Genomic DNA, 6000 nt, shown 5'->3' with positions numbered 1-6000 from the left:
AATGTCCTTCTTTATCTTTAGTCACATTTTTGGGTTTTTCTTTAAAGATTTATTTATTTGAGAGAGAGAAAGAGACAGAGCACGAGCCAAGGGGAAGGGGCAGAGGGAAAGGGAGAGGCAGGTATCCCGCCGAGCAGGGAGCCTGATGCAGGACTCAATCCCAGGCCCCAGGATCATGACCTGAGCCAAAGGCAGATGCTTAACCGACTGAACCACCCAGGCACCCCAATAATTTGTTTTAAAATGTATTTTATCTGATTTTAGTAAAGCTATTCCAGCTTTCTTATGGTTGCTGTTTGCATAATGTATCTTTTTCCATCCTTTTACTTTTAACCTATTTGTATTTTTTAATCTAAAATATGGCTCTTATAGACAGAATATAGTTGAATCTTCTGGTTTTTAAAAAATTCAGTTTGAAGGCGCCTGGGTGGCTCAGATGGTTGAGCGTCTGCCTTCAGCTCAGGTCATGATCCCAGGGTCCTGGGATCGAGTCCCACATCGGGCTCCCTGCTCCTTGGGAGACTGCTTCTCCCTCTGCCTCTTTTTCTCTCTGTCTCTCATGAATAAATAAATAAAATCTTTTTAAATAAATAAATTAATTAATTAAAAAATCCAGTTTGACAATATCTGCTTTTTCATTGAATTGTTTAATACATTCACATTTAATGTTATTTTTGGTATAGTTGGAATTAAATGACATTTTACTTTTTGTCATCTATATATCTCACAGTTTTTTGGTTTCTCTTATTTCTCCTTTACTAGCTTATTTCGCATTAAGTGAATTTTTTTAGTGTAACATTTTATTTTTTTTAATGATTTTTTTTCAACAGATTTCCATGCATTCCTTTTCCAATGGCTGTTCAAGGACTTATACATACATCTTAACCTATCAGAGTCTACTTCAGATTTATATTAACTTAATTTCAGGGAGATGTAAGAATGTTACTCTTATATAGTTCTATTCCACCTTCCTTCCTATTCTTTGTGCTATTATTGTTATATATATTAACTCTGTATGTGGTGTTAAAACCCTACAATACTTGTTATAATTACTCCTTTATATAATTTTCTCTATTGAAGAACCTGAAAAAAGAAAGGACAAAATACATTTATAGAGGTATAGTAACCTTTCTATTTACCATTTCTGGTTCTCTTCATTTGTTCCTGTGGATTCCAGTTACTGTCTAGTATCATTTCCTTTCTCCAATACAGCTTTGCTCCTATCTACCTCCTTTGTACTGTTATTATCATGTATGTTACATTTCTCTATGTTATAGGTCCAATCATATACTTATTGTTTTACAATCATACAATTTTATATTTTAAAAATTTAAAAATCTTTAAAAAATATTTATTAGTTATCCTTATAGCCCATTGTTTTTACTGAATTCTGTCTTTATTATTATTATTATTTTAAGATTTTATTTATTTATTTGACAGAAAGAGACACAGCGAGAGAGGGAACACAAGCAGGGGCAGAGGGAGAGGGAGAAGCAGGCTTCTGAACAACTGAACCCCCCAGGTGCCCCGGGATAACTAATAAAACTTAAATGTTCAATCTCATTGTTTCTGAGGAAATACAAGTTTAAATCACAGTGAGAGACCAATATATACATGCCAGGATAACTAAATAAAAACATTTTTTTTAAAGAGGAATAATACCAAGTGTGGCAAGGATGTGGAGATATTGGAATTTCGGGCGGGGGGTGGGGTGTGACTTGGTATGTTTTCAGAAAACTGATTGGCAGTATCTACTGAAGCTGAACACACTCAAGTCTACTGTTGGGTATCTACCTGACAGAAATGCATTGACATGTTGATGAAAAGATATGAACAAGATGTTCATAGCTGTACTATTCTTAGTAGTCCCAAGCTGGAAGCTACCCAAATAGCCATCTATGACAGAATGCCTGACTTAAGTGCAGCATCTTCACATAGGGGAATAGTATACAGCAATAGGAACGTACAAATGATTGCCATACCTCAAAACATGGATGAATGTCACAAACATAATGTGAGTAAAAGGAGGTAGTTACAAAAGAGCACACTCTTTATGATTCCATTAGTATGAAGTTCAGGGAGGCCTGGGTGGCTCAGTTGGTTAAGCGTCTGCCTTGGGCTCAGGTCATGACCCCAGGTCCTGGGTTCAAGTCCCACATCGGGCTCCCTGTTCCGCGGGGAGCCTGCTTCTCTCTCTCTCCCCCTCTGCTGCTGCCCCTGCTCGTACTCTCTCCCTCTATATATATATATATATCTCTGTCTCTCAAATAAATAAGTAAATAAAATCTTTTTAAAAATATGAAGTTTGAAAGCAGACAAAACAAATAGAGTTTTTGAAAACAATATGGTGATTTCCTTTGGTAAGAAGGTAGGTTGTAAGTGTCAAAAAGGTGTGAGGGAGGGGTGCCTGGGGGGCTCAGTCATTAAGCGTCTGCCTACGGCTCAGGTCATGATCCCGGGGTCGTGGGATCGAGCCCCACATCGGGCACCCTGCTCAGCGGGAAGCCTGCTTCTCCCTCTCCCACTCCCCCTGCTTGTGTTCCTCTCTCGCTGTGTCTCTCTCTGTCAAATAAATAAATAAATAAATAAATAAATAAATAAATAAATAAATAAAAATCTTTTAAAAAAAAGTGTGAGGGAGACTTCCGTGGGGCTGGTAGTATCTATCTTCTGATAAGTGTGTGTTTTGTGAAAATTCATCAAGCTGTATATGCACTTATGATTTTATGTACTTCTTTCTGTGGATGTCATACTTTCACAAAAAGCTTACTTTAAAAAGAAGTCATTTACAACAGCAAAAAGAAAAAAAACCCTATAAGGTATACTTAGGAATCAATTTGCATATATGTGCAAGTCCTATATGCAAAAAAAACTTTAAACTTTATGGAACAATATTACATATGACCTGAATAAGTAGAGATTTTGCTCAAGTTCATAAATAGGAAGACTCAGTATTACAAACATATTAATTGTCTCCAAATTAATCTATAGATTCAGTGCAATTCCTTTCATAATGCCACTAGACTTTTTCGTGGACTTTGACAAAATGATTCTAAAGTTTATATGAAAAAGAAATCCAAGATAAAACAAGACATTTTCAAGGAGAATAGGGTATGGGTAGCAGCCTTCCCAGATAACAGGATCTATTGTGAAGCTATGTAATAAAGACAGGGTGATATTGGCAAAGGGAGAAGCAAACCTGATCGTTACAACAATATAGAGGATCCTCAAACTCATATAAGGTACAAAAGGCCAAGTTTTACTGTATATAAATTATATCTCAATAAGAGAGCAAAATGACCTTATATGTTTGGATCTACTTATGGACTTTTCTGTTCCATCGATCTCTTTGTTGGTTCTCCCCTGTCTTGAATATGTAGTTTGAAGTCTCAAAGTCAGGAAGCGTAAGTCCTGCAACTTTGTTCTTTCTCAATGTTGCTCTGGATATTTTGGGTCCTTTATATTGCCACATACATTTTAGAATTACTTTATCAGCTTATCAATTTTTTCCTTTTATTTTCTTTTTTAAAAAGATTTTATTTATTTATTTGCCAGAGAGAGAGAGAGAGAGAAAGAGCGAGCACAAGCAGGGGGAGGGCGGGCAGAGGGAGAAGCAGACTCCCCGCTGAGCAGGGAGCCCCATGCGGGACTCGATCCCAGGACCCCAGGATCATGACCTGAGCTGAAGACAGACGCTTAACCAACTGAGCCACCCAGGCATCCCTTCCTTTTATTTTCTTGTCATTTATTTATTTATTTGGTGAGAACACTTAAGTTCTATTCTCTTAGCAAATTTCAGTTATATAATAGTTTGTCAACTTCTAAAAAAAAACAACTAGCAGGATTATGATCGAAACTGTGTTGAATGTTTAGATCAGTTGAAGGATTTGAGATCTTAATAGTGACTCTCTCAGCCCATGAACTTGGAACTTGTTATAGCTGTGAACACTTTCATTTCTCAGCAGTGTTTTGTGGTTTTCAGTTAGAGGCCTTAGATTTACTTGTTGTTGTTGTCTAATTTATTCTCAAGTATTTTGTGCTTTTTGACATTATTATAAATGGGATTTTAAAATTTCATTTTGCAGTTGTTTGCTGCTAGTAATTAAAACACATTGATTTTTGTATTTTGACCTTGGATCCTGTGAACTTGCTAAATCCACTTGCTTGTTCTAGTTGCTTTGTGAATTAGTTGATATTTTCAATGTAAACAATGATGTTATGTGCAAGTAGAAAGATTTTTGAGCCATCATCTCTGCTCTTTATGCCTTTTGTTTCTTTTCTTTTTTCTTTCTTTTTTTTTTTTTTTTGCCTGTATCACCATCTAGGACCCCTAACACAATGTTGAATATGAGTGATGAGAGTGGGCATCCTTGCCTGGTTCCGAGACTAAGGGCTAGGGATTTTCATACATCTTTCATGGGGATGTAAAATAGTATAGCCACTTAGAAGTTAATTTATATTATCTCGTAAATTTGAACACTTGTGCGCCCTATGACCCAGCAACTGCATCCGTAGGTATAGAGGCTATAGAAACTCTTACTGTATGTATAAGAATGCTCATAATAGAAAAGAAAAAAGAAAGCAAAACTCAAGTAAAGAAAATGGGTAAATAATATAGCGGAATATGACCCTGGACTGAAAAATTGGTGAACTACAGTGACCCTCAGCAACATGGATAAATCTTAAAATGATATTGAGTCAAACATGCAAGGCAACAGAAAGCAAAATACAGCATCAGGTGATTTTCATAAAACTCAAGACAAAGCTAATCTAAATAACATATAGGCCTATATACATAGACATGATAAAAATATTAAAAATAAAAAGCAAAGGAATGATAAGCACAAAAGTCAGGACAGTGATATCTCTTGGGAGGAGGCAGAGAGATAGAGGTTTTGGAGTACAGAGGCAGGTGCAAGTTTTTGCAGTGTCCCAGCCCTTGGGTTGGGAGGCGAATTCATTGAATTGGTTATACTATTTTTACTTTGAAACTTACAGAGTTTCTTTTGTTTGCATTCAAAGTCTTTTGAAAGATTAAAGAATTGAAAATAGCAAAACAATTGTTAGCATACCTTACAGAGTTGTTGTTTTCCACTTATACTGTCCTGGGGATTATTTCCCGTCAGTACACCCAGATCTACCTCATTCTCCCTAAAGGCTATCTAACATTTCACTGTGAATGCACCATCACTTAGTTATTTAGTCAGTTCTCCCTTACGATGAACATTTGGGTTGTTTCTGGTCTATAAACAGTGTTGCAATTAATATTATTACACATGCATCCTTATACGACATATCCGTAAGGTCACATTTCTAGAATTGGAATTACTATGGCAAGCAATGTGTTATGATTCTGAATAGATGCCTTAAACCACTTGTTCAACTTCAGATAATAGTTTAAGGTAATGGTGAGAAATGCAAACAGGGGTTTCCCCGAAGATATTGTCAGCAAGGAGTACCAGAGGACACCTGTGAGTGTGTGCCTGACTGCTTTTGCACACGCAAGGTATTTGGAACAGAGAAGGTGTGGAAATGGGGTGAGGGTGACAATGCATTCACCACTTGTGAAAAGCAACATTCGTGACCTAATGCCTCCAGGCCTGTTAGACAGGAGTTCCATCCAGATCCAGAGACTCAACCCAACTCTTGCCCACTCCCTGAAGATGCGTCAGGAGAGGCCCAGAAGGGGGAGAAGGAAAGGACAACTATCCTGACCTTGGGCACATCTATTGTTGGGGTGGCTTCTGAGGCATCTGGGCCAGGCTTTCTCACAGCGCTGGCTGGGCAGAGGTGCCCAGTCCCAGAACATAAACAAGAGTGACCCTGAAAATAACTTTTCCTGAGAGAGACAAGAGCCCAGCTGGATACTCTGTTCTCCCCTCAGGGTCCTCCCCCCAGGGCAAGATTAGAGTTTTGCAAGCGAGGCAGGCACTCAGGGTGTGAAATTTATGCCCGTGCCAAAAAACTTTATAATCAAGATAAAGAATATTTTAATGCAGT

The sequence above is a fragment of the Eumetopias jubatus genome, unplaced genomic scaffold (assembly GCF_037043125.1).
Source record: "Eumetopias jubatus isolate StellerSeaLion01/CBP00866 unplaced genomic scaffold, mEumJub1_p1.0 scaffold_10, whole genome shotgun sequence".
Lineage (NCBI taxonomy): Eukaryota > Metazoa > Chordata > Mammalia > Carnivora > Otariidae > Eumetopias > Eumetopias jubatus.
Note: the sequence above shows the minus strand (reverse complement) of the source record.